The sequence below is a fragment of the Argiope bruennichi genome, chromosome X1, assembly GCF_947563725.1.
Source record: "Argiope bruennichi chromosome X1, qqArgBrue1.1, whole genome shotgun sequence".
Lineage (NCBI taxonomy): Eukaryota > Metazoa > Arthropoda > Arachnida > Araneae > Araneidae > Argiope > Argiope bruennichi.
Window position 1 is genome coordinate 7,578,572 of NC_079162.1, and position 15,954 is coordinate 7,594,525.

A 15,954-nucleotide genomic window follows, 5' to 3' on the forward strand; every position below is an offset into this window, starting at 1 on the left:
ATTAATTACTTAAAAATAATTCATAATTAATGATAAATAATTTACTAAATAAATAAATAAATGTTGATAAAAAATCATTTTTTATCGAACTGAATTTCAAATAAAAAATTGATCTCATAAATTTCAGAAAGAGTATAGAAGAAGCATATAAAAAAAGGAACGAGCAAAGAGTAAAGGAAACAAAACACTTTCATTCAAAGTTTGAGTGGAATAAAATGAAGAACAAAATCACTTAATAGAAAATGGAAAAGATCATAAGAAATCACCATAAATGCTAAATCTTATAACCCCTATTTTAGATACATACCGGAATAGGGATAGTTTTTGTTAGATTGCTGCCGACTGTTGGCGCCGTCTGCAGGCGCTAAAGGGAATCAGGCTAGTTCCGCTATCGGTTAAAGGGGATAAAAATGTGTCCTCCGGTTAACGCTACCCGTAAACGTAACGCCTGAGGAATGCAGACCGGCAGGCCGATTTTTAACTCAATTCAATGACACGTGACTTTTATGTCACTTCAATTGATCTCATTGCATCACTGGTTAAGTAATCTACTTTTTGTTTGCTTGCGTGGTTTGACTGCGTATTTTTTGTTCACTGAAGAGTGACTTATTTTATAAACAAGCATAAAATGAACAATGAAATATTACTACTGCTACTGCTACAGTTAATATTTTTAATATATTAAACAAGTTTAAAAGAACTAGGATAAAGGAGGCTTAGACTATATCGATTATTTGTGGCGTAACAATATTTTTGATGCAGAAAATGATTTCTAACTGCTTGACAACTTATGAGAAACGAGTTAGATGTTAAGATAACTAGTTTCATTTGAATCAAATTCTATGATTCGTATTTAACCTGTCACAATAATAATTCCATCACAAAATATATTTATATATTTGGAAATCTTGAAAATTACATCATTGTAAAATAATGCATAGGCTAAATTGTTGACTGTGAGTTATTCATATAATGACTAGTGTGGGTCTGTTGGGGATGGAGGGAATAAGTAACAAATTCTCTTGGGACAGTTGACTGGATGTACATAGAATTCAAAGATCAGAATTTAATGGTTGTGGAATAATTAACTGCTCTTATTTCAAAAATTAACCCTCTGGGTGGTTTCATTCTGCATGTAAAACTTTTCGGAAATCGACAGCAGTGAGACTAGAAAACTGCTTAAAAGCGCATGGGTTTTTCAAGAGAAATGCACTAAAAGTGCTGGCAGGATTTTTCCTACCCCTCTCTACTTCTTGGACGATCATCAGTCCTCGGGCTAGATTAAAACTACCGCTCATTCAAGTCAGATTTTATTACTTTCGTTTATTGTGCGGGGTTACAAAAATCAGATATACAAGTAGTTGCCTAGCATAAATATAAATAGAAAGATTTTGTCTAAATTTCTGCTAATAACTGCATGCACAAAAATTCCCATTAAATGGTTGTTGTATGTATATATATATAAGATCGGCTAAATAATATGTAACATTATTTGGTTGAAGCAGAGTGCAGGTTGGACAAGCAGTGAAGAGACTTTGTATCTTTAATTTCGTTTTAATCGATTTCTATTCGGAGTGGCAGGCATGATTTTTTACAAGAAGGCGCAACGCGACACAAAAGCAGAAGCAAAGAAAGCAGGGGAGAAACAAATGATCACTAGACTTATATAACATAGGATTTCCGACCACGTGCAGATAAAATACATATTTTGACCTCTGATAAGGTCAAAAGTATCACTTTCATTTGATACGTAGTACTGATGGCGCATTATTTTTACAAAGGGATTAATTAAACCGAAAGTGGAATTGGATCAAGAAATAAGAGAATATTTTAGAATGAAGTTACGATGGGCTAAATTAAGATAAAGTTCTGGAAATTAATTTGGATTTAATTAAGAGTTTAAAATATCATTACATACATACATACATACATACATATATATATATATATATATATATATATGTTAAAGGCTAATGTAAATCCAAATTAATTTTCTAATTTTTAGCTCAATTCAGCACATATAAACTTCATTCGAAAATATTCTATTCTTTCCTGATTCCATTCCACTTCTTTTATTTAATTAGTTTAACAGAAGCGCTGTGAAAAATGCTTAAAGTTGCACTTTCACACGCTCCGAGTGAAGGGATAAAAAATTGCAAGCCTAGCATATTCTTTTAAAAGATCTCTATAATTCCCTTACCTGGGTCGGCGCGTGTAGAGAAATCCCTATCAAAATCTCATAATACATAAGCATTCAGAAAATTAGTTTCTCTCTCTTTTACGCTCTTCTGCTTTTATGCCACGCTGTGAACGAACATGCCTTATCCGCGCCTCTTCTGCATAAATCTTGCCTCCCAATATGAAATAAATGAAGTTAAAAATTCAAAAAGTGTCTTCTCTGACTTTAGCAACGATTCTGCTTCAAAAATTGTGTTTCCACTTGAAAGCCAACAGGATTAATTTCTGTGCCAAAACTGTCAAATGAATTCAAATTAAATCGGCGGGAGAGGCTTCGGCATTGCATTTCGCCTCCGCAGCTCGCCGTTGCTTCAAAAATGGTTTTGTGCTTGGTCGGTCACTTGCTACGTTCCGGCCAGCTGGCCACGCTTTTTCCCGTGGCCTTCTCTACCTTCCTCCTTCGGCCACACCGTTCCACGACGCTGAAGTTCTCCGACTCCGTTGATATATCCAATGCTATGCCTTCCGTAACCTGAGACCTCTTCGGCATTCCTGCTCTGCTGCTTAATATTCTTTTGTTGGTGCTCTTTATCATATCTTTAAGAAGTTATTTTCAACTATTAGGAGGAATTATTTTCTTGAATAAAATACGTTTCTAGTAAAATGACTGCTATTTCATTCATTTGTCTGTTTAATGTATTCAGAGCCGGCCTTCTCTATGAAGAGGCCCGGGTGCAAGAAGCCATTTGGGGCCCTAATTTTTTTTTTAAGTAAAAAAAAAAAAAAATACGAACACGAACACATATTATTAATGCATGTTAATTTAATGCGTGATGTTGTTTTCCTAATACATCAATTACTTCAGAAAAATTACAATTTTTGCAATTTCTTTTTCGATGCTTAATATAGCAAGTGCATTTAAGCGTTCTGAACACATGCTTGACCAAAGATAATTCTTTATTAATTTTAATTTACTGATAGAGTGCTCAGCACTTGCTATAGTAACTGGCAACATAAAGAAAAGTTTGAAAATACATTTAGAAATAACTAATAAACAAGAGACGCGCCTCCTATCGGCTTAAATCGCTGTCTGCGAAACAGCGAGCTTGACTAAGTGCCATAAGAAACAACACAGAAATAACTCATTATAATTATTATTTAGTATGAATTGCAATATGTCTTGTGCATTATTTACATCTCTTTCATTCAAAATCAAATCCTGTAGCAAACAAATTTCCTGAATTAGGTTTTCATTTACATCTTTGTTATAAAACTTTACAAAGTTTTTGAAATTTTTCTCTAATTTATGTTTTTCTAAAATTTTTATATCAGTGACTAATTTAAAATAAAAAATAATATTTGGTGTACTTTTAAATCTATTTTCTATTTGTACAATAACAGTATCAATTACAGTGTCAAAAATATAACACCTAAATTCCTCTATCGGGTTTTTTATAACTTCGTCTTCTGCTGATTCGGAATATAATCTTTTCCTTTTTCGAATCCGTTTTGCAGAAAAATGTTCTGAAATGTTCACATTCACTTTTGCTTCGTCTAGAAATGTGTTAAATTTTGTTCTTAAATTTTGGATTTCAGTTTTAATTTTATGACTACATTGAAAGCCGAGTCAAGAAATTTTTTTTTGTTTGGAATAGTTTATTGATAGTATTAATTCTGGACAATATTGCAAACCATACTATTAAACATAAAATAAATGCCATTTCTTGTATTGCATCTAATAAACTTTTAGCTTCGGATACCGCTGTATTATCATTACTTACATCAATCAATTCTTCTCGGGCATTACAAGTTTGTTCAATTTGTGTATACTAACTGTGTATCTATTTTGGCTTCCCAACGAGTGTCACATAATGAAGTTTAAGAGTAATGAGGTTCAATCACATAATGACGTTTAAGAGTAATGTTTAAATGCTTTTTCAGAATTCCCCATCTTTTTGTAGATGCAGAAAATAAGCAATATAAGCGTTGTAATATTCCAAAAAATATTTTACAATATATACTGCAGGAAGCGGCATCGAAAATTAATAAATTAAAGGAGTGTGATAGGCAAGGCACATAAATTTCATACGGGTTTAGAGAAAGTATTCTAAGCTGTATACCTTTATATTTCCCTTTCATGTAGCTATTGTTTTCGTATGCTTGCCCTCTACAATTCATAATATCTAAATCAAGTTCGATTAATCTTTCCAATAGAGTTTTTGCTAGTCATTCACTAGTCAGATCAGTTACTTCATTTAACCCTATGAATGACTCATTTATAGTTAACCTTTTCTCTTCAAAATTTACATATGTAATAATGATTGAAATTTGCTCCTTATGGGAAATATCAGGAGAACAATTCATTTGGGTACTATAGTAAATGGCTGCTTTCATATCCTGTTTAATTTGTTAAGGACTTCATTTCCTAACTCAGAAATAATTTTTTCTTGTGATCTATGTTCTAAATGATGCACAATTCTATTTTTAGTATTTATTATTTTCTTTATATAATTCATTAGCACAGGATCGCATTTACTTAATAATTCTATTAAACTTAAAAAATTTCCATTATTATGCGTACTTATTATTTCGTGGGTACCTCGAAGTGGAAGATTATGACACGCTAAAAATAGAATCACATCTACAATTCTTTAAAATAGTCATTTGAGTCGTGCCGTTTCCTTATTTATATCAACTTGATTTGTTTTATCAATAGTAGAACATAAATTTTGTCGTTTTAATAATTCTTTCCAAACAAAAAACGAAGTAATATGACAACTAGAGCGTTCATGATCTTGGATGACATTTGACAGCTTTCTCCAGTTATTATAGCCACGTATAAATCGTGTAGTTTGGTCATTTCCTCTTCTTTTGGAAAACAGTAAACAAGAGAAACCAAATACGGAGTCTTGCATCTTTGAATTCATTAACCAGCTGCGAAGTTGAGTTTCACCATTTGGCATTTTTTGAAAGTGGAAAATGATCTATCTTCAGCATCTTGAGCCAAAACTCCTTTGTGTTGCACAGGTCCGATTTTAACACAAAACTTTCTCAATTTATCAGTTATAATACTTGGCCTCCTTAAACCAGGATCATTTATACTCTCTTGATCCTATTTGTTACTGTCATTTTCGTCATTATTTTCTGATTCTGTCACATTTGTACAAACACATGATGGTTCATAAAATTTCACCGTTTCAACATTTTCATTGCTAGACTGTGTACCTTGCGCTGAACTTTCTTCTCCAGTTGAAATTTGAATTGCAATTTCTGAAGTTGAAGCAATTTTTTGCCAGAATTACTTCGTAGCCAAGAAAACAGATCTACTTGTGACTTCTTGAAGTTTAGCTTTTCTTCTTTTTTCTTTTCTGAAAATTTTCTTTTTTGACGCCCAGAGGGATATTTCCTTGGCGTGGACATGGTTATATGTAACAGTATTAAGCAGTCTATAGAATGAATTATCAAATTATTATATGCTGTACTATTAGCTATTACCTAGTAGGTGAGGTAAGTAATTGTAAATCTATTTATCTTATATTAACAATATTTTTCACAATTGCACCAGACTGTAATATGTACTGTGAACTTCGTTTATATCCAAATACTCCAACTGGTCCATTTAAATTTCTTCCTTAATTCTTTTCATTCCGATCAAAGCCGGTGAAGCAGTAATGCAATGTGCATTGCTAGGAATTGATCGTTTAATTTATATTCGTTTTACTTTTTGTTTGAGCAACTTAATATAAACAAACATAATAGCACGCATAAAAAATATTACGTTAGATGCAGAAAAAAGTATATAGCTGATGATTTACAAGTCCATTTGAACCCAGCCTCAGCCTCGACCTGGCCGCCACTAGCGCCCAGAAGTCGCGCCTGTCTGTCTTAACATGTCTGAAGGGGATTTCTTTATTCATAAATCAACTCCTTCCCCCTCCCTTTTATAGGTATCACTGAAATCATTGCCTAATAATGGCGTCAGTCGAAGATCAGCCAGCCACGTGGAAACAAACTTGTATACTTTCAGTACGAGTAAACGCTATTATTGTTCAGAACACTATTTTAATTCTAAATCACGGTGGGGCCCCCTCAGTCGTCTCAGTTTTAAACATAGTCAGAAATTTTATTTTGCAGTTAAATCTCCAATTTTTGTAAAAAGCGGCAAATATCCCCCTGTCGTTAAATTTTGGAACTATTTTTTGTAACTATTTTTTTGCGGATTCCTTTTTTGCATGTCGTCATTAGTCCATAAGCCAAATTTTGGGGCTTTCCAATCAATAGTTTCAGCTACAGAGCTCTCTGAACAGTGTCAGTTTTACAAAAATTACCCTGTACTTTTTCGAGGATTTGAATGCAGAAGAGCAAGAAACTGAATAAGTACAATCAGGGGAGCATATATTTGTTAGTAAGCCGAACAACATTTTTCTAATTAGAGAGGAACTAGAAGAAACTTTAATAAAGCAAGCTAAACGAATGAAAAAGATCTACGATGCAACACATCCTGAGTTTGATATTGGAAGTAATGTCGTTGTTCCCATTCCAAATGTTGATAGAGTAAAAGCCGATTTGTGAAAACTTATCGGTGTAGTGCCTGAAAAAAATTAAGATGGCCTGTACAAAATTGGCACCAAAAATAGTGTTCTGATGAAACTATATTCGAAGTAAGAAATGATATTTAAACTTAATTAGTTCAGTATTTATTTAATAAATATTAGGTTAATACTTATATAAACTTTATTTATAAAGTAGACTACAGCTAATCAGGGTACAAGTTTGATTCCAAAATTTAATATATTCAATGATTTTTAGAGCTTATTCGACATATCGCAGCATATTTTCTTGAGTCAAGAATGAGTACCGAATCAGGACATTTTGCTGAGAACAGCAGAAAGAAAAGGAACTGTAAGAATTGGACGCCCGCTGTTCTTGTGAAAGAGATTGTTTTTCAAAGAGATGACTATGCATGAAAAATGGTTCTCTTTGCAATTCGAAGTGTCACCAGAGTTTGCCGTATCGAAATAAGTCATTTGTAATAACGGTACTGTATTAAACAATATTCAAGTAAAGTATTTTTTCTTCAATAATAGGTTCTTTTCTTAAACACTGTATGGTAAGTATATTTGAATACAATAATTTTGGTTTCAATTATATTGTCTAAAAAATCAGTCAAAACACGAATAAAATGGGTTCTTCCGAGCGTTGTCAATTAGAACGCGTTTTCTCTAGTTTATTCGGGTTCTCCCTAGCCCTGTTAGTTCTCTAGATAATTCGCGTTTTGACTGATTTCAGGTTTTTACAGTAACATATACACTCTTTTTATAAAAAATGCAATGCAAATGAAGATAATGAAGTAAATTCTAGTTTTCTTCCTTTCTACAACAACACTGTTTATTGCTACATTTGCTAGCACTATCAAAAAAGTAATTGAAAATGTTTCAGTTACAATTAGGTTTACTTTCTTTCATTTGATGAATTAAATATGTAAAACACTTATGCTATCAAAAAATTTCGCATCATTTCACTTTCTTGCTCTTATTAGTGACTGCTTAGAATAGAAATAACAAAGAACTTAAATATTTTTTTTTTAATTATCATTTGCAAATATGGATTCAATGAAGGAAAGCTGTTTTGCTTTAAAATGAACCATAATATTTGCCAATGATCATTTATTAATCATTTTATGTCTACGTATCATTTTAGCATAAATAAATGTTTTAGAAGGCAATAAAATAACGCTACATTTTAAGTGAAAACAAATATTTTAGAGAGCAGAAAATATAAAAAGTAGAATTTTAAAAAAAATTTAAATTTTAGAACTGAAATTGATAAAAAAAAAGCTTGAAAATCTTAAAAGAGTAGTTTTCTTCAATTTCGTAGATAATTTCCTTAGATATAGAAGGAGAACCAAATTGTATAAGCAAATGGAAAGAGTACTGTTTAGATTTCAGTGAAATTAGGGTGCGCGAATTTTACAAATGCTTGCCACTCGACTTGAAAACTCTCGAAATTTGGTGTAAAGAATTGTTCCATGTTTAGAAGTATTTATCGATGTAGGCAATTAATTTTACTTATGATAGAAATAAGTCTTCTGCTATATCCAGAATTGCTGATATTCACCTTGAATTAGTTTTGAAATAATAAAAGATAAAGAGTTTTTTCGTTTGTTGAAATTGATGAAAATCTATTTTGCTAATGCTTCATGCAGGACACAAGCACTTTTTCTATTGATAGAGCTAACATAAACGGTATTAAAAATAAAGTTCAATTAACATACTTGAAACATTATACATAATTTATTTATATAATGCGATACTTTTTTTAAATAAATCTAAAGCATAAATTTGCAAACAGGTGCACTCATTATTAAAAAACGAAGCTTATTCAAACATCGTGGTTCAGCAACAACGAAGTTATCTTCTAATATAATTAAATAAATAATATTTCTTTCAGTGTTCCGTTAGAGGAAACAATAATTCACATTTTCATTAAATTTCATACTTATATACTATAGTTCAGATCATAGAACTTCCCATTGAATTTTTAATATAAATTCAGTCTAGTTTTTATCTATATTTTTTTTATCAAAAAGTAATGATCACGTTTAAACGATTACAGTTACTGGCTTAATTTCACCATTTTATCAAATTAAATACTGATAAAAATGCACATATTTTACAATTAGGTTAAATTATAAGCTGACCCATTGATTTATGATGATTTTACTTTAGATATAACTTTTATTTATTTTTATTTTATAATTATTAATATTATTATTATTATTATTTTAGATTTTAACCTATCATTTGTTTTCACAATTTCGAAACCACATTGAAAATGTCGAACTAAAACATACAGCGAAATTATTATCCTCAAGAATATCTAATGCCAGCTAAAACAAATGAATGATTTTCTTAGGAAATTACAAATGATCATTTATCAATGAATATTTCATTCGACATAAATTTCAACTTGCTTAGAACTTATGTCATCATAAAAAGTAATTGAAACTGAATGTATTTTATTAATTTTTAAATGTACACGTTTTATTGATGTTTTAGATATTTGTTGTTCTTTTAGACATACAGAATTTTGTTAAATATAGAGTAGAAATTTAATATTCTGTTTTCTTTCTTGATTCTGACAAAAAAAATTTATTTCTATATTTACAAAATGACAAATTTGTATAGGAACAAATTTTCACACGAATTGAATTCTATTTCTTGGAATAAATATATAAAACATGTTTTGTATACATATAAATTCACGTCCTCCTAATGTGCATGATATAGGGAAAACAGTGCATAAATAAGGTAGTAAACAAAAAGCACTTAATCTTATATTCTGAATTGAATTTGACATTTATTCTATGCTTAACGAGTAAATAAACACTAACATTCCCCATATTATTTATAAATATCACAATTTGAAGTATTAATCATGAACCGGTGCAGCCCAATAATTCACAATATTTAACAATCTCAAAAATTCGTAAGAAAAAAAAACTGCTCACATTCACAATACGTAATAATATATAAAAATTTACAGTATGTAAAAATCACAATTCACATTAAATAATTATCACAAAAAATTCCTAATACAAAATAAAACAATAATTGCAGCTTTTTAAATGCACCTGTCGTGATATTTATCCATTTATTTTTAATGCCACACACAATATGCTAACATGACTGTATCTCATTCTTATATATATTAATTAACGAGTATTATTGATGTTTTGTTGTAAGATATATGTAAGCTTCTTCTTAAATCTTCTCATAATATGGAAGTAGCAACGAAAATAATAAAATGTTGCGATTTCCTGGAATAGCTATAAATCTAACATTTCCCAATATTTAAAAATATACTCATGTCCATAAATTAAGGATAATTCAAAGTCACGCGGAAATCGAACTCTAAAATGCATATATCACCCGTAAAATGACAACACACATCTTCAAAAATCATATGCAAATTGCAAAATCCACCAGAGGATATCGATAGCAATAACCGCATAGTTATGACACAAAGGACGCATTTGGATGATTTTTTACTTTGTAGAATTATGGCCGTCTGGAATATGAGCGTACCCAGCCGGAAGTATCCGAGGAACTTGGAATCGCCCAGAGTGTCATCTCCAGGCTTTGACAACGATTCCAAGATGATGGTAATGTGAGTAGACGTTACAGAATAGGTCGCCCCCGAGTAACAACGTCGAATGAGGACCGGCATTTGGCAGTTACTGCCAAAAGAAACAGACGGATCACAGCATCAGATCTATCTCGTCAGCTGTCTTCAGCCACTGATACGACAGTTTCAAGGCAGAAAATGTACAGACGCTTAGGGAGATTTGTCTATATACTCGTAGGCCGATGAGATGTGTTCCACTTACTGCAACTCATTGTCGCCTGCGGTTAGCCTGGAGTAGAGAGCATGAGTTGTGGGCACCGCAACAGTGGGCTTGTGTGATGTTTTTTGTCGAGTTCAGGTTTATCTTGCAGTCTGATTCTCACCGGACTTTCATATGGAGAGCGCCAGGTACCCGTTACCACTTGAACGACACAGTTACGGTGGTGCAGGATTGCTTGTTTGGGAGGAATTATTCTAGGCTCCAGAAGTGACCTGTATGTTCAAATTGCAACCATGACCGGCCAAATCTATCGGGACGTCATTCTTGGACAACATGTACGTTTGTTTAGGGGCGCTATGGGAGTAGAATTCGTGTTTATGGATGGCAACGCCCGTCCTCCCCGTGCAAACATTGTAAACGAATGCCTTCGATCGGAGGATATAATCCGTATGGACTGGCCACCATTCTCACCGGACTTGAATCTTGTAGAGCATGTGTGGGACATGTTTGGCCGACGAGTTCAAGTTGGTAAACCACCTCTTACATGTTTACCGGAACTTCGGAGAGCATTGCTTGATGAGTGGTGTAATATTCCCCAAGATCACATCGATAATTTGATACTCAGCATGTCTAGGCGTTGTACGGATTGTATTGCATCGTCTGGGAAACATACAATGTATTAACCATTCTATCAACCATGTAATATTGGTTTTTGTAAATAGTTTTTTTTTTTTTTTGTAATTTGATCTAGGGAGCAAATTTTCATTGACGATATCAAATATGTAGCATCTTTTTTGCTCTTTACCTTTTGTTTAATAAATAGTCTTTACAAATAAGTCACATTTGTTTTGTTTCTGACTCTTTCTTTTCCTAAACTTGCAGTGTTCCTAATTTATGGACATGAGTGTAATTTGTTGCTCATACACCGTGGAAGTAATTATCTAGATTATTTTGCGCCAGATTCAAAAAAAAACCCATTTAATTCGAATATGCTCTATACTTCATATAAAATTCATAAAAAGCTATTTAATTTATTCATTCAAATTTTATCATTTATAGAAGAATGTACAACAGCATGCCAATAAAAATGTACTATTGGTCTACAGAAATATGGAATAAATAGATAGTTTTTTAAGTTCCTATTTATATTTTTTAAGTTCCTATTTATATTATTATCTTAAGCTCTATATTTTTATCCAAGAAGTATATTGCTATTTATTTCAATTATTGAAGAAATACCTTAAGCTTATTCGTAACACCAACATTTCATTTGGTCTGTTTTACTCGTTGCTTTCATATACTTGAGGTACGTTAATGTGCGTAATAAGTGTAGATAACTTTCCAAATACAAATAGTTTTAAAAATAAATTTTCTAATTTGTATTTTTATGATTTTAAAAGAAATTCTTTTCTACAGTTCATTAAGGAAGTTTAAAAAATCATCACACTTAAAAAATGAACACAAACACCCATGTATTTGTCCTATGCTCAAAATTGTTCTTTTTATCAATGCAATATTAAACGAAATAACTACTATAAACTGAAAGAATGAATCGAAATCTTCGGATAGAAGCAATATAACTATATATTTTTATATATTTCTTGAAATTTAGACTGATTTTTTTAATTCAAATTTACACTGCATCAGCTCATTTTGTACATAGAAAAAACTATTGGCAGAGATTAAAATAAAAAGTATGGTTTAGTATCATAAAAATAGTTCATAAATATAGTTTAACTAAGAATAGAAAAGCGTCGATTAAAGAAACATGTTTAACTAAATATGAATAGTAGTTCATCACCATGTCGAGTTTCTAGTGCTTCGTTGCGAGATTTAATCACAAGTGGATGTATAAATAAATTTTGAGTCAAAACTCAGTGGAATTTAACAACAACATTTCGATTAAACAAGCTATTTGACAGAAACATTACTTGAAGCAAAATGCCATTTCATTCCAGTCAAATTCAAGTTCATTGTATTGACTACCCTTCAATCGACCAAAATGTCCAACGTGTAGAGGGAAAGAAACACGTAGAAATACATCCGGAGCCTTCTTCGAGCACCTACGTAAATATCCGCGCAAACCGAACTTGGGTTGTTACCGACCACATGTCGAAATAAGTGCACAACGATCTTGAATACATCCAGGGGTTACGCCGAAATGCGCGTGGAACCCTTAAAGCGTTAAAAATTGAATACATCCTAATATATGGCCGTATTCACTAACACGATCTAACCTTGACTTGCAAGTTGAAAATGGTAATTCGCGACTTTTGTTATTCTCGTCGACAAAAAAGCGAGTTAAATGTTAGGAGTTAACTCTGATTTTCGATTTGCTGAAGTTGGTGTGTCAGAAATTTGACTTACAAGCTTCCGACGCTCAGTACAACAGAAATCGTTCCAGCGGATATTTTCGATTTTAACGGGCTTAATATTTCATGATTTTAAGAGAGATTTTTACGGCCGTGTTTTACAACACGATCTAACTTTGATTTGAAAGTTAAAGATGGAAAACTGGCAAATTTCTTATTCTTGTTGCGGAAGTGTGCGAGTCCGAATTTCGACTCGCCAAATTCGGTGGGTCAAAAATTTGACAAGCAACTTTCCCATGCTCATTACAACAGAAACCGTTTTAGAGGAATATTTTGGATTTTAACGTGCTTACTTTTTCTAGATTTCAGAGTGCTTTTTAAAGAACTTCTTTCCACAACGACATAGTTCATCTTTCATATATGTATGCATCGATATATATTCTTTATGCCATATAACCTGATCATAAAAGAGAAATTTTCCGATTTCTAGAAGCGATAAATATTTGCTGAATATCAAACTGATTTTGATCAACAATTTCAATTACTGATACTTAATTATTTTAAGAATAATAAACTGATGTGTTTTAGAAAAGTATACGATTCATTTCGAACTGTTTATAAAATGATTTTTACTCCAATAGAAACTGCTTGTTGCTCAGGTAAATCTATATACATATTGTAACTTGAATTTAACTATATTTCATATGTAATGAAAACCATGAAAAAAAATGTGGAATATAAAATTTACAAGAGAATACCTTCTTTTTGGTAAATTTATCAAAAAGGTGTGTTGCTTGGTGATACATCTAGAAAATGGCCTTTATATTTAATGAAGTATTTTTCTGTGGCGTGTTTCTAAGTTCATAAAAACATATCCTTGTTTATTAAATTTCTTGTAATGTTTGATTTTGTTGTTTCATACTTCATCATTTCCATTTCAGTGTATAAAAATTTATTACTACTCAGAAAAACTTAAAAGGAATGTCTATTATTTATATCGTAAAATCTATTTAATTAGGTCTTGCATGTGTTTTGATTTTATAAAAGAATTTCTTCCTTCTGATGAATTTACTAAAATAAGTTGTGGAATTTTTTTCTTTGCCATGCATCTAAAAAATTACTTTTAATGAAGCTTTATTCTTCATTGCATTTTCTTCATGAAACCTATTATTCTTTTAAATTAAATTCATTGTACTTTTTCATTTTACTATTTAATGTTATAGGATTTTCACTTCGATGAATATAAATATCTTCTTCCTAAGATTAATTTCAAATGTATATATATTTTTATTCAACCCTAGTAGCACCACAATACTGTATAATATTCTGAAATATTGTAAGTACCGAAGCATACCGAATACAGCATCAACAATATTATACAATATCAAATAATATTAAAGATTTTTTAAAGTATTGTAAACTTAAGATTTCAGCCTTAATATATTATTAAGGAATAATTCAGCCTTAATATATTATTAAGGAATAATTCAACCTTTATATATGAATTATTTTGCTTAGTTATTCAGTTTATTTCACATTTTATTTCAAGAAATTCACTGGGGCAAATTTCATTAAGAAGCTGAAAATTAACTTTGGGAACTAACTGTTATATTAACTATCTATCTAACTAACTAATGAGAAGTTGAATATTGCCTAAACTATATTACAAATAACATATTTAGCAATGTTAAAGAACATTGCAAAAACCATATTGTAAATTCTACGTAAAACAACACTGATCAACGTTCTGATGACAGTATGTTTAACTTTGTATTTAATATTATAATACAACTTATGACATTTTTTTTTTAATATGTTTTCAAATGACAATTTGGATATCGTGGTGCATATCTTGGATTGTTTTTTTACCCCGGTTTTTAAAAAATATCATCTTTTATTTATAAAAGCATTTTTATTGCCTTGTGTATTTAAAATAAAATATATTAATGTTAATTTTAAAGGAACTAATTAGGTGTAGTTATTTGTATAATATTGAAAAACAGTGCATTTCATTTTTTGAACATGCCGAATTTTGGTCTCGTCTGGCCAATGCTTGTTATAATATACAATAGTCTAATTGAATTCTGTTTTGACCTGAAACAAATACACAAAACCAATTTCGTTGCTTTAAATTGCTGTGTTGGACTCCAAAACGCGAAATTTAAAATTCTGTCATTTCATATTTTTATAGTTTGTCAAAGAATGGTTGAGGTATATCCTCGTTTATCCTCCTCTATAAAAGGACAAAGACAAAAAATCTAAGGTTTCATCATTAAGATGTTCATCTATATATATATATATATATATATATATATATAGAGAGAGAGAGAGAGAGAGAGAAAGAGAGCGAGGTAATAATCAATTTAATTATAGAAAAATCTTAATGTTTTTAGTTTGAAAAATTAAGACCTCTAATGGAAAATATTTTTGTCTTTCCAAGGTGTGATAGTTTTTCAGAAACGAATTCGTATCAGAGTTTAGTTTTAAAATTGCATATTGGTAATGTGAGATAAAGTTGGGGAGGGTCAGTCAGTAAGTGAAGATAATCAGATTGATAAGAATCCGTTTTCCACATTGTGGTAACTGGACTCTCGCGGCTGGGAAGGAAGGGAAGCAATAACTGCTGGTTTCTTTTTCGAACTCTTTCTCCTGTGAAACAAATATATATATATATATATATATATATATATATATATATATATATATATATATATATATATATATATATATATATATATATATATATATATATATATATATATATATATATATATATATATATATGCAATGATATTTTAAACTCTTCATTTAAACCAAATTAATTTCCAAAGCTTGATCTTAATTTAGCCCATAGTAATTCCATTCTCTTATTTCTTGATCCAATTCCACTTTCGGTTTAATTAATTCAACTGAAGCTGTGTAAAAATTTACTGCGCAATCAATTTTACGTATCAAATGAAAGTGATACTTCCGTTGCCCTTCTCAAGGTCAACACATGTAATGAACTGGCACGTGGCCGGGAATCCCATGTTATATAAGACTAGTTATCATTTGTTTCGGCCCTTCTTCCCTTTTCTTACTTCTGCTTTTATGCCGTGCTGTGGCGAACGTGCCTTG